At 42.6% G+C, this 26,406-nt stretch overlaps 1 protein-coding gene across 8 annotated transcripts in view; it reads right to left on the bottom strand.

The window, feature by feature from the left end:
- Window positions 1-26,406, bottom strand: part of LOC135097977 (uncharacterized) — a 170,153-nt gene that overhangs the window by 112,212 nt on the left and 31,535 nt on the right. For 6 of the 8 annotated variants that reach the window (XR_010266401.1, XR_010266402.1, XR_010266400.1 and 3 more), the window contains exons 2-4: window positions 22,385-22,579; window positions 9,151-9,251; window positions 8,051-8,624 (exon numbers count right to left, since the gene is read on the bottom strand). The gene's annotated coding sequence lies outside the window, so the exon portion shown is untranslated. The remainder of the gene's footprint in view (window positions 1-8,050; window positions 8,625-9,150; window positions 9,252-22,384; window positions 22,580-26,406) is intronic. The other 2 variants (XR_010266398.1, XR_010266399.1) reach the window with 2 other exon arrangements.

Here is a 26,406-nt window from a genome sequence, read left to right as displayed (position 1 = left end):
GTAATTGAGCTGAGAAAAAGAGAAAGAAATAAAGAAAAAGAAAGAAAGAAAGAATACATGTGGAAAAATTTTGACAGACACGGAACACACGGAAAAAGGATATGAGAGAGAGAGAGAGAGAGAGAGAGAGAGAGAGAGAGAGAGAGAGAGAGAGAGAGAGAGAGAGAGAGCACTAGAGTAGATATTCCAAAACCTGAGAATAAGAGGTAGGTACAATTTGCCTGACAGATGTTCGTGTATTTGGAGAGAGGAAGTGAAGCACATCCCTACAGATTGAGCAGCAGCAATTACCTGCCCCATTCAAGCACAAGTGTAAGGAAGGAATGAGCGAATACACAGTGAGGTAGGTGTCGGAACAGGACAGCCAGTAAGTTGTAGATTCTTTACAGAAACACGTGCAGACTGTGGTTTCTATATTAAGGCCAGGAACAAAGGAACAATGCCGTGGCAGACCCTGAGCGCGTAACTACCTCGGAAGCACCAGCCAGACTGAGGATTACAGGGTTGTCAAGCGTACAATAAATGGAGGTACAAAATGAAACATGGTACGGTACATTACATATCCACAACACCCAGACTGCGAAGGTGGGGAGATCCATGAAGCACTTGTGGTAGTAAAGTCAGTATTCAGAGATGACTGGCCAGGTTCTCCAGAGAGCTTTTCTTGTTAACAATGTAGGGAGCTAGTCAGTCTGCCACTACAACCATGAAAACACCCTTAAAGATCCGTGATACTTCAGGTGGAGACGTCTGGAAGTAGTCAGGACGCTTGCAAGGGTGTTTACGAATATGGTCTTAAAGCTGGTGCACAATTCTGATATAAGAGCATGAGAGCATAAGAAAATAAAGGAAGTTGTAAGGAACTGTCTACAAATAGTATCGTGCAGCAAAGTCCATAGACATTAGATTTCTTTAAGATGTCAGATGAATTCCTGGATGAATATTGCAGGTGGTAAGCTTTATTAAGTGCTCAAAAGCTGCCTTGTGTGGACTGACTGACCTTTTGCAGGCTCCTTACTTTATGTTACGCTGTTAAACCTTTCAAGGGACCTTTTCTCTGCCAACTTATTTTTTTCATTATTATGCAATGACAATATTAACTCATTGATTTCTTATGTTTTCAAGATGGATGAAAAGAATAAGAAATTCAAAAATGTTATTTCTTATGCGACATGTAACAGAAATTCCATTATGTTAAAATTTTTTCTATTTTTGGCGAGGAGCAACGAGGCAAACTTTTAATGTAAATAGACATCTGTGTTTTTGCTCTGCCGCACAAACAACAAATTTAGTGTTCCGGGGTAGAAGCAGAGCAGAGTGCATTTGTGCATTGCCTTCCCGTGAAGTATTTGACTGACATGCCGGGAAGGAGTGGTGGAGTGCAAGGTTATCCGGATGGGAAATATTGATGAAACTAGTCACAATTATCACACAGCTGTCTGGAACAAAGGCATTGGGAGGAAAACTGTTGAAACAAATAAGACAAAACTAAAGTATCTGCGTAGAGTCTGACAAATTATATCAATTTTATTTTTCTTAGCCAAGAACGAAATGAAAAGCGAAATCAGAAGTCCCGCGAATCTTGATAAATAACGAAAATCAAGGCGAATGGAGATAAAGTAAAGAAAAGTGGAAAAGCCTCAATAGTACAAAGAGAAAACACGTCAGTAATGTGTTACGTAAGGCTTTCAAATATACGATAATGAGAACCTTTTTAATACGAGGCGGAAAACTCATCACGGCACATCCGCGGAGACGAGGTTATTGAGGTTAAGCAGAGGAGCCTCGAGGAGAGATTAAAGAGGTTAATAACAGGATGAGCAACTCCCTGGATGAGAGGACATCATTACACAACCGTGAAGGGAAGCGCGTCAAGACATCCAACAATATATTACTCTTTCTAGCATATTTTTATGAAGTGTGTAAGGACAAAAGTTATGACTCCTATTGGGTAAAATATAAAAACAATGTATCATCCAAAATTTGAAGTGTCTTAACTGTATACTTAATAATCGTCAGTTCCCTTGAGATCTTCTTCATAATATAACATACCAATAACCATCACTGTGTTAGAAATATTGCTGAATCACAGGACTGACCATGACTTTTCTGTTCCTAGATGCAATTACTTTTCTAATGAAGTAGAAGAGAGAGAGAGAGAGAGAGAGAGAGAGAGAGAGAGAGAGAGAGAGAGAGAGAGAGAGAGAGAGAGAGAGAGAGAGAGAGAGAGTGTATGTGTGTGTGTGAGTGTGTGTGTAAAGAAAGTGGCGGAAAATAGAGAAGTTTGGGATAGTTAAGAATGGTTAAGGATGGTGACAAATGAAACCCAGGTGGTGACAACTGGAAGACGCAGCTCGGAGGGAGAAAAGCCATTAACAGAGGTACACAGAGATCCATTACTGGAGGGGAAGGTGAACTGATCCACTGTCGCCCAAAGGAAACAAACCATTGGCAAGAAATCCAGCGTTCCCTCTCTTGCCATCTGCTCCTGTGCTGGCCAGACGTCACCTGGGACACAACCCTGACGCAATGTGCTGTTTCAGAGACCCTATAGAAATGCACACAGCAGAAATCATATTTGAAAAGCCTATTAAAGCATACAGCATACCGACTATCCCAGGGACCCTACAAAAATAGACAGCAGAACTTCCTTTTTTCAGGCTTTACAAAAACGTACAGAGCAGAATAATTATTAGGAAAAGATTATAAAACTGCACACAGCCGAATTCATTATTTCAGAGCCACTGTATAAACTACGAAAATATAACTATTTGGAAAAATTCCTGTAACCTCACTAAGTATTTGGAAATTATACTATGAACCTAAGAGCTTAAGAAGCCAAAACAACAGTCAACAGGTCACAATTCCAAACTACGCCTCAGTCTCCAAGTCTTCCCACACAAGCATAACCTGAGTTCAGACACGTGTAGCCAGTCCACGCCGGGGATTACAGCACCAGCCATCACCTGCAGCCCTTCACGTCCGCCTCATTCCAGACGCGCCTGAGTAGATGCAAACAGCGCAAGGGCAAGAGATGCTCAGTTGGCCTTTCAAGACAGTAATACCATTAGCGATGCATAACACCCACACCACAGCGGCCCCTCTCCACGTGTCTCTGATTTATCCCTCAATTGGTTTTACACACAATTAACTCCGCTCACCGCTACCCGCTACTAATCCAGCCAATCCCTTCACTGCTCCATAAGACAGACCCGTTCAGAACCGCCCCTCTTCACCCTGCAGGTGTCTATCAACCCCTGTGTAGAGGAGAGGGGGCAAGGCAGAGGTAATAGAGGTAAGGGTAGCAGGAAACACAGATACAACCTTCGTAGAGCGCTGGGGAGAGGCAGTGAGGAGGACAACGAGGCCTAATACACACTTGAAAGGAACCTGAGAGGGGGAGACAGTAGGTGTGTGGATCACAGGGCACACCAGCCGGTACAGGGGGCCAGTGACGCGTGCTGTGGGGACTGACTCCTGGCGGCCTGACAAACCCACTGGTGCTAATTATGTGAAGGATGACCATGTTAGAAAGTTACATTACTGTTAGTTTTTATAATAATCTTTTGCTGCTACTAGTGTTGTTGCTGCTGCTGCAGTTTTTATCATTATTATTATTATTATTATTATTATTATTATTATTATTATTATTATTATTATTATTACACCACCGTTCCCACTACTAACACACATTATAATAACAAGCCTAACACTACCATAATCACCACTACAACCATCAATACCACAACATAACAACCCTTAACACACTCATTAGCACCACCATCAACACCAACACCAGCAACACAATCATAATTCTAACACCACCGCCACTCTTCCTACACGCATCCAATCATGACGCTGCGAGACACAAACACCACTCTATGTTTCCCCTCCCTGTCACATTTCCTTACCCTTCCCTCGCAATGTTTTCCTTTCTCTATCACACTCCCTCACTCCCTTCCCCTCCCCCCGCATAGCCGCCTCCCCAAAAGGTTGTGCGGACCATTAATTTGTTTAATCTTGTGGCAATGTCGCACACAGGAGTTTCTTGTTTTCTCCTCCCACCGACCAAGTCTCCCGGGAACTGCTATTGTAAGGCATGGAATCCTCCTTTATCCCGCTTTTTTTTATGTACGTTTCAGATTTATTCTTGTCTGGTGAGGTCCGGCGATGACTACACATTACGTACGCTACACGTCTGTCTCTTATGTTTCCTCAGTGTAGGCGAAGATAAACTACATTGATAACCCCAAACCTTGTAACAAAGTCCGTATTATCTCTTAGATATTGTGTGTGTGTGTGTGTGTGTGTGTGTGTGTGTGTGTGTGTGTTTCTTTCACGATTTTTCTTTCCTTTCCCTTCTATGGTGGTAATTCCCAAGATCTTACGTTATTTTTATCTTCTGTTTTTCTTGCACGTATTTATTTAATTATTATTTTCTGTCCTTCCACGATGATTTCCAGAGTGGCGAGTCTAAGCAATGTGAAGGGAAAACAAAACAACTCTCACGTAATTCTCCGTGTCTCATCTCTTTCTTGCATTTGTGCGTCTTTCTCACAACAGTAACCTGTGTATTATGTGTAAGGTATATTAATTTTCGTCTCTGTGATGGAAATAACATAAGCCAGCCACAAAATTCTCCTTCTCATCTCTTTCTTATACTTGTATCTTTTTTTCAGTATCGCTTCAGTAAAGGTTCTCTGTGTGGTAAACCTGAGCTCTATTGCTTCTCTGTGCTGGTCACGTCACGAGCTGAAATAACTCCAATGCCATGTTAACTATCCAGGCTGCTTCTCTTTCCCACACTTCTAGTTTTGTCAGTCTCCTTCACAATGGTTCTGTGTGGTAAACAAAACAATGTCATTTCTCTGTCGTCAAAAGAAAGACAAATGCCACGTAACTTTCCGTGTCATCTTTTTCTCATTCTAGCTTTTATATTTTTTTATTTTATTTATTTATTCATTATTGACCACTCATTACTACCACCATAACTCACACTCACTACTCCATGCATGACCTCAGCGTACCTGATTATTCTACCTTATAATTAGCAGCCTCTAAAAATAAACCACTACTACATTTATCCCAGTCGTGGTGGAGTCACAGGCGCGCGTGTCGCTGATCCCCGGTCGCATGATCACCGTTTTTATTTCACGAATAATATGTAAAAGTTATTATTATTTTCTTTTTTATGTAGGAAGAACACTGGCAAAGGGCAACAAAAATCCAATAGAAAAAATGCCCCCTGAAATGCCAGTCCCACAAAAGGGTCAAAGCAGTGGTCAAAAATTGGTGGATAAGTGTCTTGAAACCTCCCTCTTGAAGGAATTCAAGTCATAGGAAGGTGGAAATACAGAAGCAGGCAAGGAGTTCCAGAGTTTACCAGAGAAAGGGATGAATGATTGAGAATACTGGTTAACTCTTGCGTTAGAGAGGTGGACAGAATAGGGGTGAGAGAAAGAAGAAAGTCTTGTGCAGCGAGGCCGCGGGAGGAGGGGAGGCATGCAGTTAGCGAGATCAGAAGAGCAGTTAGCATGAAAATAGCGGTAGAAGACAGCTAGATATGCAACATTGCGGTGGTGAGAGAGAGGCTGAAGACAGTCAGTTAGAGGAGAGGAGTTGATGAGACGAAAAGCTTTTGATTCCACCCTGTCTACAAGAGCAGTATGAGTGGAACCCTCCCAGACAAGTGAAGCATACTCCATACATGGACGGAAGGCCCTTGTACAGAGTTAGCAGCTGGGGGGGGGGGTGAGAAAAACTTGCGGAGACGTCTCAGAACACCTAACTTCATAGAAGCTGTTTTAGCTAGAGATGAGATGTGAAGTTTCCAGTTTAGATTATAAGTAAAGGACAGACCAAGGATGTTCAGTATAGAAGAGGGGGACAGTTGAGTGTCATTGAAGAAGAGTGGATAGTTGTCTGGAAGGTTGTGTCGAGTTGATTGATGGAAGAATTGAGTTTTTGAGGCATTGAACAATACCAAGTTTGCTCTGCCCCAATCAGAAATTTTAGAAAGATCAGAAGTCAAGCGTTTTGTGGCTTCCCTGCGTGAAATATTTTATTTGCAAAATATCAGTTTCGATCCGATTTAATTACTCACGAGAATATTCTTTGGTCTCACTTTAAATACTTCCATGGCAAAATAGCCTCCCTGTAAAACAGAATTAATGAACATATTTATATTTGGCAGCGATACGGAAAACATTTTTTCTGCCTAAATTTTTCAGCCATGGTGTCTGGCGCTCTACGTATGTCCGGCTGCCTATCTGACTGACTGACTAACAGACTGACTGGGTGAGTGACAGACTAACTGATGAACTAACTGACGGACTTGCTGACTGCCATTAGTACAAAAAAAAAAAAAATGAAAACCTTCTCCCTCAAATAGATAAATAAAGAAATTAATAAAGCCTGTTAAACTATTAGTAATCATGGAAACACTCTTGTAAACCCCGATAACTGCCACTGGACACCTTTAGGATTGCAGAAACGAGAAACCGAAAGTGTGACGCTCTGACATTTATTTTTCCGTCCCACGTCTTTCTCATGCTGCTTTTATTACTTTAATGACTCACCTTTATAGCTTATGGGCTTATATTCTTATTAATATCGTGTGTGTGTGTGTGTGTGTGTGTGTGTGTGTGTGTGTGTGTGTGTATGTGTGTGTGTGTGTGTGTGTGTGTGTGTGTGTGGGTCGATGGGTGGGTGTGGATGTGGAGTCAGTCAGTCAGTCAGTCAGTCTCTCTCTCTCTCTCTCTCTCTCTCTCTCTCTCTCTCTCTCTCTCTCTCTCTCTCTCTCTCTCTCTCTCTCTCTCTCTCTCTCTCTCTCTCTCATGCAAATAAATAAATAATCCTCATCCAACACCCACTTATTTTCACGCTTCCCCCTGCACACACACACACACACACACACACACACACACACACACACACACACACACACACACACACACAACTTTCCTCGTTAACTCTAGGACACAATCTTCAGGCCACTGTCGCCTCCACCTCGTCTGTTTAATGGACACAATGGATAGCACATTTCAGTGATTTTCTCCTTGAATTATAAAGAAAGTGTTGGAAGCCCTGGTATCCTTCTGGTGTTGACTAGAGATTAAAGAGAAAAAATGTGTCTTAAATAAGAAATAATGGGGATCCTTCTGGTGTTGACAAGAGATTAAAGAGAGAAAATGTGGCTTAAATAAGAAAAAATGGAGATCCTTCTGTTGTTGACAATTACAAGAGATTAAAGAGAGAAAATGTGGCTTTACTCCTGCATTAGTGAACTGGACTGAAAAATGGTGAGAGTAAGTACAAAGTCCCTGGCAGCGCGGTCATAATCTTTAGCGGCAGGAGAAAAAAAAATGCTGGAAATGAGTATGAGAAGTAAAACACACCACGTACATTCTCTCTCTCTCTCTCTCTCTCTCTCTCTCTCTCTCTCTCTCTCTCTGTATAATAATTAAAAAAAAGTGCAATTCTTGGCTGGTTTAAGCCGGGAATGTGAAGCCGGGAGCGAAGTGCAGCCGGGGTTCCGGATCTTGTGTCTTTTCATTGCTTCTTCCGTACCTTTATAAGACTTTTCTGTGGCTTCAGTGTACCGTAGGTGTGTGTGCTGGTGAGTATATCTATGGTTTTCATTTGATATTATACTGTTTAATTTGATTACTACTAAGCATGGTACTTCAGCTTAACGATACGTGTAAAAAATATAATTTCCTGGTCTTTATTTATTCATCAAAAGACCGCTCCCCCCACTTCCATGCCGTCTGGTCTTCTGTAGCAAACAATGTGACCTTTCCTTAATACTAGGAATTGTTCCGAGTTGTTACCTCACTCACACAACCAGCGCTATCATAACGGTGTAACAATACTTCCTATCGCAGCCGCAGCCACCCACCAACACAACACTGTAAAGGTGAACAAGAATCATGTACTTCTCATAGCGGCGGCGGCGGTGTGTTGAGGCAGCACTTCCACAGTATACGGGGGAAAAATGGAGATATTTCCTTCCTATCACTATTAACGAGAACAAGAATCATGTACTTACTCTTAGTAGCGGCGGTGGTGATGGCGGTGGTGATGGTGGTGATGGCCGTGGTGGCGGTAGTGATGGAGTGTTAGTGTAACTCAAGCACCGAATTATTATCACACCTATGCTTTTTTCCAACGATCAATAATCATTCGCCATAGTTTCCATAGTTTCATCACTACAACACGCTTAGTGATCCGACTGTATGCGCTGCACCAATACACAGTCTTGATAACACAACATTGCAGTGTTCAGCACAAGAGACTTCCTGGCCACGGTGACAGTTACCATGGCGCCGCTCCGTCACGTGTGTTGAGAGCACTCGCCAGCCTCCTCCACGATGTGTCTCGTTAAAAGAGACTGCATAACCGCTACAGTCCTGCACCACACAGTTCACTCCCGAGACTCAGCATCTACTCAGTCCTGTCTGATCATCCACTCTCCCAAACACCTGCGTTATCCGGAATTCCTTGGCCAGGACAAAACTCACGTGCATTCCTCCTCTTGCGGCAGATCACTCTCCACGAGACCAGAGGCCCACTGCGTCACGGTGTCGTTTCGTCCCAACTCGTGTACTTGGCGCTGGCTTGTTCTGTAAATACATAGAGGCAGCGGCGTGATATCCGTCCAAGAAATTGTATTCACACGAATGTATCATACTTTTACATACTAATATAGTTTTTTTTTTTTTATATGGAAATAAGAGTTATGCTGTCAATAAAGGAGACGTGGACGCTGATAGAGATGAGCATGAACAGTGAGTGACGCAGTGAAGCAGCTCGAGCGTTTCAGCTCGTAACCAACCTGTGAGTAATTAACATGACTCACAAAAACAAAGATGAGGTGACGCAGGAACATTGCTGCTTACAATGAGACAGAGTGAGATGGAGGGAAGAAATTGCGGTAGAACTGGAAAGGATGGGAGTCACAGAGGAAGATGCAATGGACAGAAACAACTGGAGGGGACTCGTACAAGGAGCCAACCCCTCACTCTAGGAAACGGCGATAGGAGAAGCAATATTGTTATCTGGTGCGCAAGACTCATCAGTATATAGGAAGAATAAACTGCAGAAGACCTGTATACTTATACAACTATTTGTGGTAAGCTAAATACTTACATTTACGCCACACACAATCATATCAGCCTCGTCCCTTGAGTCTCGCGCTGCCAAGATGATTCGTCTCAGGATTCAGTTCCACGTACCGTCCATCTAGAGATCTGCGACGTCACAAGAGGTTGAGGAAGGTCAGGCGAGCGAGGGATGGATAGGTAGTGTAGGACAGGCTGGTTGTGAGATGGCTAGGACAGAGTGGAGAATAACTTGGATAGGGAATAAGGCAGGACAGGAAAGAAAGGGATGACTAGGCAAGAGGATGACAGGCTGGGTGTGGGGATAGCTGGGTGGGGATGGAAACAGTGGAAGAGGAATGGTTGGGTGGAAGGAAGAGGCCAGTACGAGTATGTGGAAGAATTATTGTGTGTGTGTGCGTGTCAAAGTAATCAAATCTAACGTGAGTTTCTATGCTACTTTGTTTCATTATGCTTTATATGATCACCAGAGAGACTTTACCCGTTAATATTTCACAATTGTGTGGTGGAGCTTCACTACTGGAGGCGTGAAAAGTTTGACCTCCTCACTACTCAGAATAATTAAATATAACATGACTTTTTATGCCACACTGTATGTTACCTTATATGAACACTGCTATTGTCTCCCTCTTAATACTCTGTGAGGTAAGTGTGTGGTGGAGATTCATCAGTGGAGGCGTAGAATGGTTAAGCTCCACACCACTCCCACTAATTTAATTTAACATAAGTTTTTGCACTTTTTTCTACGTTTTAACACGGAAAATAAAGTCTAGTGATTTTATAAATCACTAGACTTTATTTTTCGTCTTAGTAGTTCATGTTAGGTAAGTGCGAGGCGGGCATTCACTAGTAGGGGAGACTTCTCAACCACTTCATCATTCTGAGTAATTTCACCACATGCGACCTATATTTATAGTACAGTACTTTCTGAAGCAGCGTTAATAAAGTCACCACACACTTGACTTTTCCTGACTGGTTCGTACCGATATTAAGTTAAAGTAAGGCTAGGTTAGGTTAGGTTAAGTTGGGTTGAATTGGATTGGGTTGGGTTGGGTTGGGTTGGGTTGTGTTGGGTTGGGTTGGGTTAGGTTAGGTTAAGTTAGGTTAGGTTGGGTTAGGTTAGGTTAGGTTGAAGTAAGGCAGAAATTCAATGGTGACAGGAGCTTCCTCAGTCGCCTCACCACTGCACAGGAGTCAATATACAACACTTTTCTCTTTACACATTATTTTCTGAAAGTTAATACACTCACCAGACTCTTGATATGTTTTTGTCTCACTATTTCACATAAATACAAAGTAACATAAAAATCCACTTCACATGATGACATTTAACGAGCCTTACTCTTTTATTCAGCTTCCTCTGCTATGGTAATAAATCTAAATTAGCTCTCTCTTTTTCTTTCTCTTTTCCTGTCTTCCTTTTCTATGTTATGTAAGTACGAGGCACATTTTAACTAGCGAAGGGAATTTTTAAACCACCTCACGACTCCAAGTAATTCCATCCAACACTCCTTGTATCGTTCCTTATAACACTTTCTAAAACGACGTACATAAATTTTTGTCATCTGAGTTGTTGTTTTTTTCTACAATTTCATATTGAGTAAAAGTGAAGGGGAATTTCAATAATTCAATACAGGCAAGAACTTTTAAGCTTAATTTAAAAAAGCCTTCCTTAACTTTTTACACGAGTTTCTAAGCTACGTTTATAATGTTGACCTTATGTTTTATTTACTTTATTTATCTATTTATTTATTTTTTATTGTTTCATTGTAAGAGGCAGAATCTCAGCTTAATTTAACACAAGTACCTTCTTTTGTTCCACACAAGACTTTTCAGCGACGTTTATAAATATTCATCAACAAACACCCAAACAGTTTTTCTTCCTTACTGTATTCTTAACCGGTTTGGTACCTTATCCTGGAGAGAGAGAGAGAGAGAGAGAGAGAGAGAGAGAGAGAGAGAGAGAGAGAGAGAGAGAGAGAGAGAGAGAGAGCAAGACAGACAGACAGACAGACAGGAACACAAACGAACAAGGACAAAAAGACAAACCCAGACAGACAGACGACCAAAGAATGATAAGAAAGAAATTGAAGTAGCTTTTTTCATTTCTCAGAAAAAGAGAAGAAAAAGGAAAGAAAACGGACCCATAACTGACAGGAGAGCTTCAGCATTTATCAGGAAGTGAATAGTTAAAAAGCGGCTGCTGTTCAAAGTCTGATTAAAGATGCAATATAAAAAATAATCCTGTGTGTGGCGAGGGGCTTCCCGCACGCTGCCGGAACTGCCACTAATGACTCAGTCGCCTTCAGGATACAATGAATACTGTCCGGGATGAAATGACGGAATGGGAGTGGCGGTGTGTGTGTGTGTGTGCTACGTTTTATAAAGCTTGATGTAGGGATGGTAGCAACGATTTTGCCTCGGTAAATAATACTTGTGAAACAGGAATTTAATTGTACTTGATTTGTTTGTATGGTGAAGGTTTTAGTTAGGAAATATTTTTAAAGCTGGATCTGAGATGTATTGCATAGAAGTAATGAAGTAAAGCAGTAAAGAAGCAAGGACCTCATGTATTTAATGTTTTAGTTTGATCGCAATGTTGATGTGTGTGTGTGTGTGTGTGTGTGTGTGTGTGTGTGTGTGTGTGTGTGTGTGTGATCTGCAGCGCCTCACATCCTTCCAGCCTGGCGTGGCGGGCGTGAACTACCTGTGTGAGAGAAGCTCGTGTGCGGCCTGCTGCTGGCGGGAATGGCGGCCTGCTAAGTGGTGGTGGTGGTAGTGGTGGTGGTGAGAGATCGGTTAGTGCATGATGGTTGTGGTGGTAATGAGGGGTCGGGGAGTTTTTGGTGATGGTGGTGGTGGTGGCAAAACATACAGAAGCAGGAGAAAAATGAGCAGAAAGCAGTGAAAAGGAACCGGAAGAATTAGTAGGACTATAAGGGGGAAAACCGATGCTATGGTCACACAACTCATACTGTAGGGATGAATCAGCAGGAAGCAGAGGAGAGGAAGTAGAAGAATTAGCAGGAAGCAGAGAAGGACGGGCGATAACATGGTCCCACAACACTAAAACAGGGAAAGAATTAGCAGAAAGCAGAGGAGAGAGAGAGAGAGAGAGAGAGAGAGAGAGAGAGAGAGAGAGTGATGGTATGGACACGTCACCTTACACCACGTCACTTTGCACCACCATCATCACCACCACGACCAAGCACGGCAGGGAAAAGGTAAAAGCAAGACACGAATACTTACCACCATCTCGTATTACACACACACACACAAACACACACACACACACAAAGACCCTGGAATGAAACACCGACACCTCAGCGCTCGGGCATTACAAACAGCGAAACGAGACTTTTTTTTGGCGCAGGGTCGGTGTGTTGGCGTGCGGAGCTATCAAGGCGCTCAGCTGGTGAAGGACGGCAGGTACAACAGCGGCGAGAAACTGAGAGGGACCTGAGGCAATAAGTTCAGGCGGGGAGGTGATATCAGGCTCTTATGACCAATTCACCTCAGAAAAAAATCGGGCCTCATATCATACTTTTCCCCAAGTTACTACGCGAAACTGAACTTAAGAACCGCCCATCACGGGGAACACCATAAAGGGAGCTTTGACGTGTAACTGATTGAGTCCACGAGAGGAGAGGTGAGGTGAGGGGAGGGGAGGGGAGGAAGGGAAGGGAAGCTAAGGCAGGCGAGGCAGGAGTCAAACAGTGTCTGCTATCTTCTGACCTATCTTTTGTTTCCTCCTTTTGTCCTTCAGGTTTTATGAAATATTTTGCATTAATTGGTTAACTAAATTTGCTGCAACACAGCGGTCACATGTTGCAATTGTTTTGGCAGGGCAGGAATCAAAGACTGCCTGCTGACTTATGGTCTGTTCTTCTTGTGCTTTCTCCTCATAGCATAGCCTTCATGTTTCCTGTAATGTTCTGCATTAATTCGTTTATTTAATTTGCTTCAACACTATATGGTGCGAAAAATTTCTAAACACAAAAAAAAAAAAAAAAATTACCTACACAAAAAAATTTACTCCTTAATTTTTTTTTCTTAATTTTTTTATTCAATCAAGTTTATGATATAGCATACAATTTTCACAAAATTTACACACAAGCGAATTTTCCTTGTTAATTCTCTTCGGTAAAGCATGCGAAGTTTCGTGTACAAAACACGAGACAAATACTTCACTAGTTGCCAAACACGACAGTCGTATTACAAGTATTAGATGCCCAAGCATGCTAACAGGTGATTATCCACAGCTGTCACGAAATGTTCACCTTTGCTGGTGTAATTATCATGAGAGTGAGGACCTCTGCTCTCCTTGATTAGTGAGTACAACCTGGTCACCTCGCCTTGCCCACGACACTGCTCCCCTCTTCACCACCTCTCTTCCCCTCACTTCGCCTTTCCCCGACCCTCACCAGTTTCGTCTCTTATCCAAACCATGACATCCCTCCCTTCTTCACCACCTCCCCTCGGCTCGCCTATCCCCCCCACGCCTCAATTTCGTTTCTTATCCACCACTCACCACCCTTCATTCATCTTCATCCCCAGTCTCATTTTTCTTTTCCTACCCAACCACGCTCCCAGTCCCGCCTCAATTCCATCTCTCCTCTCCCACCCATCCCTGCCTCGTCCCGCCCAGCCCTGTCCTCTGTTCATGCCTGGGGACTATGCAGCAGCAGCAGTCAGTGACCCGAGGCTCCTTCAGGTCGTCCTTCACACGTAACACAGTGCAGACTTGATGAAGACAACAGTCGTCATGTAATCTGAATGTTGGAATATATTTATTTTCAGAGATTTACACGTGAGTGGAGTCACGACAAGATGTATTCCCGAGACTTATAGACTTTGAGACGCAAGAAAACACAGCAAGACGCTCATTGCTGTGGCTTGTAACATTATCAAGTCACAACAATATCATGATGTAATCTGAATATTTACATATATTCAACGGCGGAGAATATATATCGGGGTGAAGACACAGCAAGACACGTTATTGAGATTACAGACTTAAGAATACAATGCAGTCATGATATACTGTATGTTTATGGTTTTTGACACATAGAGGTCAAACATAGCATAGCATAGCATAGCACAGTATAGCACAGCATAGCATAACAGTGTAAAATAACAACACTAAGTTGGGTCAGTTCCCAGCACACTGAGGTCTCATTTACCTCTCTCGAGACTTCCACACCGCACCTCCACTACTTTCAAAAGGCTCTAGTTAGTTAGTTGCACGGGATTCTAAGAGTTTTTTCTGTGGTTGTAATGGCATACATCATTTCTACGTCACTAACAGGAGAAACACTCTTCATAACCTGGCTAATCATCTCTGTAGCCTTTGAAAATAGTCGTGGTGAGAGAGCAAAGCGTTTCAGGACACGGACTTTTGCTTCTTTAGACACAGAGGCAGGCGAGAGCAGTTGATGAATGGCCTGCTGCGCACACCCGCTTCGTCCCGCCTTCGGTGTACGATAATAGCAAATGTCATTCATAATCATTCGTCTCTTAACAATTATATATCATGAAATTGTGTTTTTTTCTTTTCCTTTTTTTTTTTTTTTTTACAAAATAAGAAGAAGAATATAGCTTTACGGGGCATAAGAAGGACAAAAAAAAAGGAAACGATATGACTAGCGGTGGATCATGTCAACATTTTGAACGTTTTCTTGGCTTGTCAATACAATATGAAGGCAAAGTCAAAATAATACTAGGAAAAGAAAAGGTAAACAATAAATACACAAAAACCATATTACAAAAAAAAAAAAAAAAATGTGTTGGCAATGTATTGATAACTTATAGCAAATGTTGTGTAGCCTAATCCGTAAAACCATTCGTGTGGCTCACTAATAAGGTTTTTATTTAAAGTTTATATGTAATATTTTCATCACGAAAAAAATTTTTTTTATTCATATTCAGAAAAAAAAAAAATATATATATATATATATATATATATATATATATATATATATATATATATATATATATATATATATATATATATATATATATATATATATATATATATACCAGTCATCACTGGTCAGAGAGAGAGAGAGAGAGAGAGAGAGAGAGAGAGAGAGAGAGAGAGAGAGAGAGAGAGAATACATAAATGACAGAGAACGAGTAGGTGGCTTGTAGTTGCCAGTCAGTTTTAAGGGCTGGGAGAGGTGTCTGCGTATTTGTGCCGCTGGACAGTGACGTACACTGAAGCCCACACAAGAGTTAGGAAGGTAGCAGTGGGTGTAAGTGACGAGGCGCTGAGCAGCTCGGTGAGTACTGAACAGGGAAGCTTAATTGGTACAAAGTATGCATTTGTTGCAGGTGTTTTGTTGTTAGCCAATTAGCTGTGCCCTTGTTGGTGGCTGTGACTAAGCTGTCTGCTCCTTGTTGACGTGTTCAGCAGGTTGTGTGGGGGGGTTCCACTCATACTGCTGTACTAGACAGGGTGGAATCAAAAGCTTTTCGTCTCATCAACTCCTTTCCTCTAACTGACTGTCTTCAGCCTCTCTCTCACCGCCGCAATGTTGCATATCTAGCTGTCTTCTACCGCTATTTTCATGCCAACTGCTCTTCTGATCTTGCTAACTGCATGCCTCCCCTCCTCCCGCGGCCTCGCTGCACAAGACTTTCTTCTTTCTCTCACTCCTATTCTGTCCACCTCTCTAACGCAAGAGTTAACCAGTATTCTCAATCATTCATCCCTTTCTCTGGTAAACTCTGGAACTCCTTGCCTGCTTCTGTATTTCCACCTTCCTATGACTTGAATTCCTTCAAGAGGGAGGTTTCAAGACACTTATCCACCAATTTTTGACCACTGCTTTGACCCTTTTAAGGGACTGGCATTTCAGTGGGCATTTTTTTTTATTAGATTTTTGTTGCCCTTGGCCAGTATCCTTCCTACATAAAAAAAAAAAAAAAAAAAAAAGCTGTCCTGCGAACAGCGGATGCTCAGAACAGCCAAAGGAGTGTTGATAAACATATACGTGCGGTGCTGAAGACTTAGGTGAATGATTAGCCACAAATAGCGATGAAACAGATCCTGTAAAGCACTTGTTCACAAACTTCTTTTCGTCTTTTCTCCCTTCAAGCAGTTCCCCTGTCCGGATTTCCTCCTTCATACAATGACAAGGAAATGTTCAAACTCCTACAAAGTCATTACTAAAGACGATCGTACCATAAATTTTGATTTGTATTTGTATATACTACTGCAACAAAAGCAAACTACAACATTATATGTGTTTTTTTCTTCTGTCGTTCAGAGAGAGAGAGAGAGAGAGAGAGAGAGAGAGAGAGAGAGAGAGAGAGAGAGAGAGAGAGAGAGAGAGAGAGCTCACAGCAGTGCAGGGACTCCACAATCATGTGGACTTTCCCACACACCAGCGTGGAGGCTCCCTGGACCCAGTGGTGACGGACCTGCCTCAAGAATGTGTTCAGTGCCTCCCTCTCGACTGTGTGGGCAGCTCTGACCATCATGCCGTGCTCACGACCGTCAGCGTTGCCCCGGCGCGTGACGAGGATCACCAGCAAGCCACCTGGCTGTGGCACCGTGCCGACTGGGTGGCTGTGCGGCAGGCCCTGGCCCTGACAGATTGGGACACAATATTCACCGGGGACCCGCACCATGACACCACCGCCCTCACTACTGTCCTCTGCACACTGCAGCAGCAACACGTGCCACACAGGACGTACTCAACCAGCCCAAAAGACCATTCCTGGTTCGGGTACAGGTGCAAGACTGCTGCTGAGCAAAAGTACAAAGCCTGGACGCGGTACAAGAGGCACAGTGTAACAAAGCCCCACACAGAAGAACGTGCAAGATCATGATAAAGACGGTGAAGTGGGCCAAGGCAAGGTGCGAGGCGAATATGAGGCGGAAGCTGGCCTCCAACCAGGTTGATGCCAAACAGTGGTGGGGATTAGTAAAGGAGAGGCAAGGTGTCTCCTCTCATGAATGTATCCCCGCCCTGACGGGTATATGGCCGTCTCCAGCCAAGAAAAAACAGACCTCCTCGTCCGCCAGTTCGCTGAAAAAATGACAACTCCAGAGCCAGACAGGCAACTACCCGCCCTCCCCCGCCTTACTGTCTCGAGACTGGAGGGCGTTGCCATCTCTGAGGACGCCATCAGAAGACACCTGAGGGATGTCAACACCAGGAAGGCCCCTGGTCTTGACAGCGTGACCCCACATCTCAAAAAGTGTGCTGTTGAGCTCGCTGGCCCTCTCGCACAAATGTTTCCCCGCTGTTTGCAGCGAGGGGTCTGGCCGTCACTATGGAAGGAGGCGCGACTCACACCCGTGCATAAAGAGAAGTCGAGGTCTGAGCCAGGTAACTACCGGCCTTGTTACCAGCCAGTCTCGCTCCTCTCCGTACTCAGTAACATCTTGGAGAGGATCATAAGCGAGCAGCTCACCGAACACCTCGAGCAGCACCACCTGCTGTCGCCAAAGTACTGTGGCTTCAGAAAAGGCCGCTCCACCTCAACTTGAAAGCGAGCGCATACCTGAATAGCCTAGGTCATGTTGCATGCAGTGACCAACAAGTGATGGTGCATTCTGACTCACTGACTTTCTGTACCCTTCAACCATCACCTTCCCCTTTGTGTAGCTGTACGTAATATTGTCACACAATTCACACTCTACAGTAAACAGAGAGAGAGAGAGAGAGAGAGAGAGAGAGAGAGAGAGAGAGAGAGAGAGAGAGAGAGGGGGGTGACAGACACGTAAACAGAAACGTACGTACATACATACATACATACATACATACATACAGACAGACAGACAGACAGACAGACAGACAGACATAAAGATAAATAAATACAGACACAGAAACAGAGAGACAGCAATATGTATACATAACATACATACATACATACATACATACATACATACAGACAGACAGACAGACAGACAGACAGACATACAGACAGAGTGACATACAGACATATCGGATAGAGTGCATCAATTAACACCGGCCAGTGAGCAGCTGTTGCATTTGGTGTTGTTTGTTGCAGTGCGTGTATTCGATGAGAGTGTTACTTCATCGTCACCTTTATTCACGCAGCGTGTCATTTCCTTCACCTTCTTCACTCTATTGCTATTATACATTTATATTGTGCCTACTAAAAAAATGCACCAAATTATTAATACAGCTCATTTATATGTAACTTACTAGACTTGTCTGCTTATTAACTGCCAATATAGCAACGCATTTATTATTGTTATTGCTGTTGTTGTAGTTACTACTATCACCACCACCACCACCACCACCACCATCACCACCACTACGACTACTATTTCCATTGTTATTATTATTATTATTATTATTATTATTATCATTATTATTATTATTATTATTATTATTATTACTATTATGAGTGCCACTCCCTTCCTGCAGGAGGCGCCGCGGGAGGTGAGAGAGCTGGTGCGTCCTCACTATTTACGTTGCTAAATTTGCTTGAAGCTTCACCTGGCGTGGCTTGGCGCAAGTAATCAACACGGCGCTGCATTCAGGCTTGTAGGGACATAAGGGAAGACCCAGTGAAGGTGCCACTCCACAAAGAATGCAGTCCAAAAGATTAGTGAAAATAATGAGAAGCGTATTGAAACCTTCCCTCTGCAACAGTTCAAGTCACACTGAAGCAGGCGAGGACCTGAAGTGGTCAGGGTGACAGTGCTGCCGTGGCTTGGAATGGACAGGTAGACTGATCAGTAAACAATTTTGTATTTAAGTTCCCCTCTACAGCAGAATCGAACTGGGAACCTTAGGGCACGGATAAAGAACTGTGCCATAAAGAACTGAGCTACGTCCAGAGACGTCCAGAGAGAGAGAGAGAGAGAGAGAGAGAGAGAGAGAGAGAGAGAGAGAGAGAGAGAGAGAGAGAGAGAGAGAGAGATATTATAAAGAGAAATATTTAAATTTGAACGTCTCACTCATAAAGCAAATTCAAGGTGAGGAGCATTGAAGAATTCCTCCACCACGCAGGAAGAGAGAGAGAGAGAGAGAGAGAGAGAGAGAGAGAGAGAGAGAGAGAGAGAGAGAGAGAGAGAGAGAGAGAGAGAGAGAGAGAGAGAGAGAGAGAGAGCAAAAACAGTGACGCTTCTGGTATTTATTTTTTTGGTTGTGGTGTGGCGGCGGCGAAAGATACTGTCATTTTTTAACATCGCTGACAGAAAAGACGACCACCGCGATGTAAAAGAGCGAAGGAAGAGAACAAAAAAAAGGGACTGAGCAATAAAAAGACGATCGCGGTGAAAATTTTGACATTCTAATAAAAAAAAAAACACAAAATGAAAATGGCTAAAAATATAGAAGGTTATGGATGAAAATAGCATTACATAAGAAAGAAGCAGATGAAAACAACTCAAAATATGAAAAATTATAAATGAAAACAGCACAAAAAGAGGAATAATGTGGAAAGAAATAGCCCGAACAGGAAAGTTATCAACGAAAACTGCCCAAAATATGAAAGTTATTGATAAAATTAGTGTAAAAAGAGAAAAACTGTGAACGGAAATAACCTGCACAGTAAAGACATGTAAGGCAATATCACCAACCACCTATGGAAAAAAAAAAAAATCCCAAAATACTTGGCCTTTGGCGCAAAACAGTAAAATTATAGAAAAAAAAAATCGCCTAAAGCATTAAGATCATGGAATGAAATCTGACAAAATGTTTGGTCTGTTGAGGAATAATTGCGTAAATAAGGAAATCATAAAAGAAACAGTCTAGAATAGTGAAGTTCTGGAAAGTAACCCAAACCTGCTTCGTTAAAAGATACCTGCAAAATAATCTTAAAAAAAAAAAAACATGAAAATAAAGTTAATATTTTTTTTCTTTTCATTTCATCTACGTAGTACTATAATATTTTTTTTCTCTCTTTTTTTCATATTCCTCACTTTTTTTCTTTTTATTTGTATTAACATTATTGGTTTCATGCATTTTTATGACGTGTGTGTGTGTGTGTGTGTGTGTGTGTGTGTGTGCATACAGATATAGCGTGCCCATTTCTTTTTTTTTTTTTTTTTCCACATCCACACATTTTGCTACTTACTCGTATTTCTACATACATTCATTTTCTTTTTTTTTTCTTTTTTTACAGCGGCTGGAAACATCTGCGTACATTTATTTTATTCTTTAACACTACGAACACTAAATCTTTGCATTACCCTCCTTTGCATCCACTCTTAATATCAACAAACTACTTTTTAAGTGTCAGAAACACCTATTTCTACAGGTACTCTTCTCTTAACACATTTCGAAACACCTGCATACTTTGCTGCTTTCTTTTTCTTTGCTTTAACATCACTTGCATTCACTCATAACACGAACCAACCTCCTTTTCCACCTCAAACACGTTCATACCTATTATATTTCGCTGATGTATTCACAACAGGCACTTTAAGCTTACCTGAAAGTACCTTCGAGACCTTTAGGAATATAGCTAACTACATTTCTATTTACAGCGCACAATATTACAAGGCTTCTTTTTATTTTTTTCTGTATTTTTCTGTAATGTGTGCTCTCCCTTTCGGCCAGGGCAGTCTTGAGGCACTAATGATCTGTAAACCGTCACCAATTGTTCCTTGTGTGCTCTGCTGAGGCTCAAAGTACAAAGGGAGGCAAAGAAAGGGAAGGAAACGGTATCTTCATGCACTCACGATTCATCTCCTCTTGCCTTCTAGGAAACGTGCATCTTTCATTTATTTTATTTGAGTCTGCGCGAATATCTGACCGTTTTCTTACACGCTCGTTTTTCTTTTATCGCTTTGGTTCTTAGCAAGAGTTCTGTTTGCTCGCTTTTATGAACTCCTACGTCACTATTCCTCAACTTTCCTCAATAATTCTGAGGATTCAATAATTCAAAGAAGCAGTCTGAGGGGGGGATTAACTGATACTATACATTAAATGAGGAACAGAGTAATTTTAAAAGACCCATCAAATCATGTTCCCCGAGAGAAAACGGGAACCGAGGAAGCATTGCGTCACGGAGTGGGGAAGAGAGCGGGAGCACGCAACAAGTCTCCCTTTAAACCTGTTTCGTCACTCTCGCTGCCTTAAGGATCCAGGAGAGGAATAACCAATACTTCATTACGTATACTCTTAATTAACACTGTCACCGTGACATGACGTGAGGTATAAAGGGTTTTCCTCAGTAACACTTAGTAAAGCTGGTATCCTTCAATGACATTTTACGGGGGAAGAATTAATTACTTGATTATAATATTTTTGTAGTACTTTAATTAACTTCTCAAGGTACGAGAAGGTTGTCTGAAGGGTTAATTAACTACTGTTAATCATGTAGATAATTATCTCTGCCATTAACTACTTCTTTAGTTTTCACTAAACGACCATCAACTGCTTGGCTAGAGAGAGAGAGAGAGAGAGAGAGAGAGAGAGAGAGAGAGAGAGAGAGAGAGAGAGAGAGAGAGTTAAATGAAGTAAAAAGGATTGTTTGACGGAAAGTGAAGAAAAGTGAGGTGAGGAAGAAAACTTGATAAAGAAGATAATTGCTTTCTGCTGCCTAGTGAAGAAGAGGAGGAGGAGGAGGAGGAGGAAGAGGAGGAGTAATAAAAGAGAGGAAAGATGAGGAATAAAGAGGAAGAGATGGGGGATGAAAGTATAAATGAAGACAGGAAGAAATGAAAGCAGGAAGAGAACAGAAAAGAGGAAAAAGGAGGAGGTGAAAAAAAAAAAAAATAGAGGCCGAAGGAAAAATGAAGATAGAGGAAATGAAGGAAGAAAGTGGGGAAAGATGAGGGATAGAGAGGAAAAGGTGGAATAAAAAAATAGTGGGAGAAATATGATGGAGGGAGAGGAGGAGAGAGTGTAGAGAATATAAGGAGAATGTGATGAGAGAGAGAATAAAAGAGAAATATGTGGGAGAGAAGCAGGTCATTCCCTCACCTCTTACTTGTGGGATTAGTAACTGGATAAAGGTAAACCAGGTGTATAAAGTCATCAACGGATGAACTGTAACTGAATTATCTCTCTCTTACCTGTAGAGTGAATAATTAGACAAATAAGAAAAATGCAGGTGTTGAGATTAATCAACATGTCATGCATATAGAATTGCTTTAGTGTCGAATAATTAACTGATATACCTGAGGAACAGACGTGTTAAATCATTGGAACAGAACACTCAACATAAAAAAAATAGGGAAAATAAGGAAAATTAAGAAAACACTTGGCAAAAAAGAAAAAAAAAAATCCTTACCAGTAAAATAAGACAGGTTATTAAATACCAGATACCTTAGATGTAAATACAGGTAATCTCTGCGACCTGTAACCTTAGTGAGGTCACCTGTCACGTTGAGGTTCACCAGCAGTATGAGGAGGGGGGCTGTGTGGCCACCTGGCGACGGTACTGCCCTTGGTCACCTGTGAGGGTGTATTACCAGCTGCCAACGCCGCCACCTCTTGCCATGTTCCCGCACCTGAGAGTACCTGTGTGGCAAACAAGGCGTGATTAGTGAGCTTGTTCCTGCGCGCTGTTTCCTCCTTACCCTCCCTCTCCCTGCCACTGCTACCTCTACTCCTCCCACTGCTCTCCTCTACGCCCTCCCTTCCCCACTGTTCTCTGTGGGGTGCTGTCACTTGGTGCTGGGCGGATGGTACTCAGGCCCTTCATCTGAGGTCACCTGATCACCGCTTACTCTTATTATTATTATTATTATTATTATTATTATTATGGATCATCGTCATCGTTGTCGTTATCATGAAAGGTTTACAATATTGTTATTATTATTATTATTATTATTAGTAGTAGTAGTAGTAGTAGTAGTAGTGCAAAAAGGGGGGATTCGTATGTATCAGGCACGATGAGGTGAGAGATCTGACCGCCAGCATGCTCAGGGAGGTGTGCCACGATGTCTCCACTGAACCGACCCTCCTGCCGCTAGACGGCGAGCACCTGCGCTACAGAACAGCCAACACCACCAACGAGGCTCGAGTCGACGTCAGTGCACGAGGGTTCTGGACAAGGGGACAGAAAGCATTCGTGGACATACGGATCTTTGACCCGATGGCCGCCTGTCACCACGAACTCTCCCTGGAGGCCGCCCACCGCAAGAATGAGCAGGAGAAGATCCGAGCGTATGGGGAGAGAATCCAACACGTTGACCAGGGCAGCTTCACACCTCTGGTCTTCACCACATCTGGCGGGATGGGCTCCAAGGCTCAGTGCTTCTACTCAAGACTAGCCGACCTAATGGCAGAAAAGAAGCACCAGCCAAGGAGCCATGTCGTCGCATGGATGAGGTGCCGTCTCTCATTCTCCCTCCTCAGATCCGCCCTCCTGTGTCTCAGGGGGACAAGGCATTCCACTCCCATACCTGCAGACTTAGGAGGCCTCGACTGCGAGGCTACAGTGGTGGAGAGTGGCATAAGAGTAGATAGAGTAGAGGTAGAATGAATTTATAGTTAACAACTAATGTGTATATTATAGAATATTAGATATGGTTGGATGCCACAGTCATTAGCGGGAGCTGGGGCTAATGACCTCCAAGTAATGGAGCCCCTAATTGACACATCAATAAACATGGGGTGGAGGTAGTAGTAGTAGTAGTAGTAGTAGTAGTAGTAGTAGTAGCAGTAGTAGTAGTAGTAGTAGTAGTAGTAGTAGTAGAAGTAGTAGTAGCAGTAGCAGTAGTAGTAAAAGTATTAGTAAATTTGTTATCATTGTTATTAGTAATCATTGTCATCATTGTCAATATGATAAAAAATTACGTTATTATTATTATTATTATTATTATTATTATTATTATTATTATTATTATTATTATTACCACTACTATTACTACCATCGCGAGAGGTGGCGTGGGTAAATCCCTGATTGGCGGCAGATCAAAGTGTCGGTGGTGGTGGCTGGGCGCGTGAGGAGCCACCAGTAGCACCAAGCGTCATTAAGCACCGAGTTTTTTGGTGGTGGAAAGTAGCACAGTGGGTCCCTCTTGTCTTGCCTCTTTCATGTCACCACTCAGAACAAATTCATTTTAAACGAGGAGGCCGAGAAGAAAAGAAAAAAAGTCTGATTCCAGCTTGTCGCACGCACCATTCTGGGGTATTTGTCACCATTTTATCAGTGACCTGTCTGTCTGTCTGTATGTATGTATGTATATTGTATGTACGTATGTATGTATATACCGTATGTCTCTGTCTCTCTGTCTCAGCTTTATTGTTTGGTCGTAAGTGTGTGTGTGTGTGTGTGTGTGTGTGTGTGTGTGTGTGTGTGTTTACCATACCCTGGTGCCCGGACAACTGAACCAGTGACAACTGAACCAGTGACAATTGGACCAGTGACAATTGGACCAGTGGACAACTGAGCCAGTGGACAACTGAACCAGTGGACAACTGAACCAGTGGACAACTGAACCAGTGAACCACTGAACCAGTGACAACTGAACCAGTGGACAACTAAACCAGTGACAACTGAACCAGTGACAATTGAACCAGTGACAACTGAACCAGTGACAACTGAACCAGTGACAATTGAACCAGTGTCAAAAAATGTTATCTGTTTGCTACGGCATCATGGTCGTCAGTCTGTACCCAGCTTTCACAACATTCACTGTCACTATTCTACAACATGTCTCTTCAGTTTGGGAGCACAGAACGAGGAAAATCACTCCTTTTATATGGTGGACATGAATACGTTGAGAGGAGCAGAGAACCTTGGATGACTCAAGGAATCTCCTACTGGCGATGTCGTCATTATCGCAAACATAAATGCAGCGGTAGTATGCAAACAGAAGGGGACAGTGTGACCAAGGAGCCCGGCGTTCATACTCATTCTGGAGATCCAGTAACTGCCCAGGTACAGCAGGTAGTGAGTACATTGCACTCATTTGCCGAAGATTCGTCGGACAGTGTGAGAAACTGTGTTGCAAATTCTGTAACTTCTGCTACCTGTGACGTCATGCAACGGCTGCCAAGTAAATCGTCATTGGAACGATCAGTAAGAAGAAAACGTCAGCGCACCGACAATGCACGTGAAATTCCCCACACCAGAAACTTTGATATTCCTCCAGAGTATCAAGAAATAATTCTGCATGATTCTGGAGTGGATGATGTTGACCGCATAATCTGCATGGGTGATATCAACATTGTCACTAATCTCAGTGGCAACAGTAAGCTTTGGATGTGCGATGGTACATTTGAAACTACACCCATTTTGTTCTATCAACTTTATACCATACACGCCAAAGTCGGCAGCAACTACCCTCCATGTATTTACTTTCTTCTTCCTAACAAAGCCCAAGCCACGTACGAAAGGATGATTGACATACTTCTCTCGGTTATGCCTGGTCTACAGCCTGAAAAAGTCCTCACAGATTTTGAAACTGCGGCCATCAACGCCTTTAGAAAAAAATTCCCCTCCGCCTCCACCTCCGGCTGTTTTTTTCATCTCAGTCAGTGCGTCATACGAAAAATTGCCAGTGTTGGTCTAAAGGCTAGATATGAAAATGACAGAGACTTTTCAGTGCTCATGAAGTGTCTACCGGCTTTGGCATTTGTGCCTGAAGATGATGTCATAACAGTTTTTGAAGAACTTGTCCTTACCCTTCCTCAGGAGCCAGAAGTCGAAGAAGTGGTGGCATATTTTGAGTCCAATTACATTCGAGGCATGCAAATTGGTGGACGTCGAAGGGATCCCCGTTTCCCTATCAAACTTTGGAACCACTTCGAGGACGCAGAAGAATGTGCTCCAAAAACCACAAATTGTTGTGAAGGGTTCCACAATGCCCTGAAATCAGTGTACATGTGTGCGCACCCAACCATGTGGAAGTTTCTGAAGGGCATCGCTCGGGACATCGCTGTCCAGCGTCTAGTGCACCAGAATGCGTTAGTACATCGGCGCGATGCACCCACTAACAAGTACATCAAACTCGCGCAGCGACTCGCCACTAAAATTAAGATGTATAGAGCTGAAGTAGATAAGCTCCTGTATTTGCGAGCAGTAGCTAATATGCAGGTCGTGTAAATAGGGGACACTGTAGTGCACTATATGTGATTATATCAGTTGGTTTATATTTTTACTACATGAATGATTCTAAAAACTACTGAACCATAGTATCGCCACTAGTTCATGATGCATAGGTAAATCTTTCTTAATGAATGAATTTTAATATGCTTTTGTTACCATTTTTTTCTGGTTTCATTGTCACTTGTCGACTGGTGCAGTTTTTACTGGTTCAATTGCCCACTGGTTCAGTCGACCACAGGTTCAGTTGTCACTGGTTCAATTGCCCACTGGTTCAGTCGTCCACTGGTTC

The sequence above is a fragment of the Scylla paramamosain genome, unplaced genomic scaffold (assembly GCF_035594125.1).
Source record: "Scylla paramamosain isolate STU-SP2022 unplaced genomic scaffold, ASM3559412v1 Contig39, whole genome shotgun sequence".
NCBI lineage: Eukaryota > Metazoa > Arthropoda > Malacostraca > Decapoda > Portunidae > Scylla > Scylla paramamosain.
This window is presented reverse-complemented; position numbering and strand designations above follow the sequence as displayed.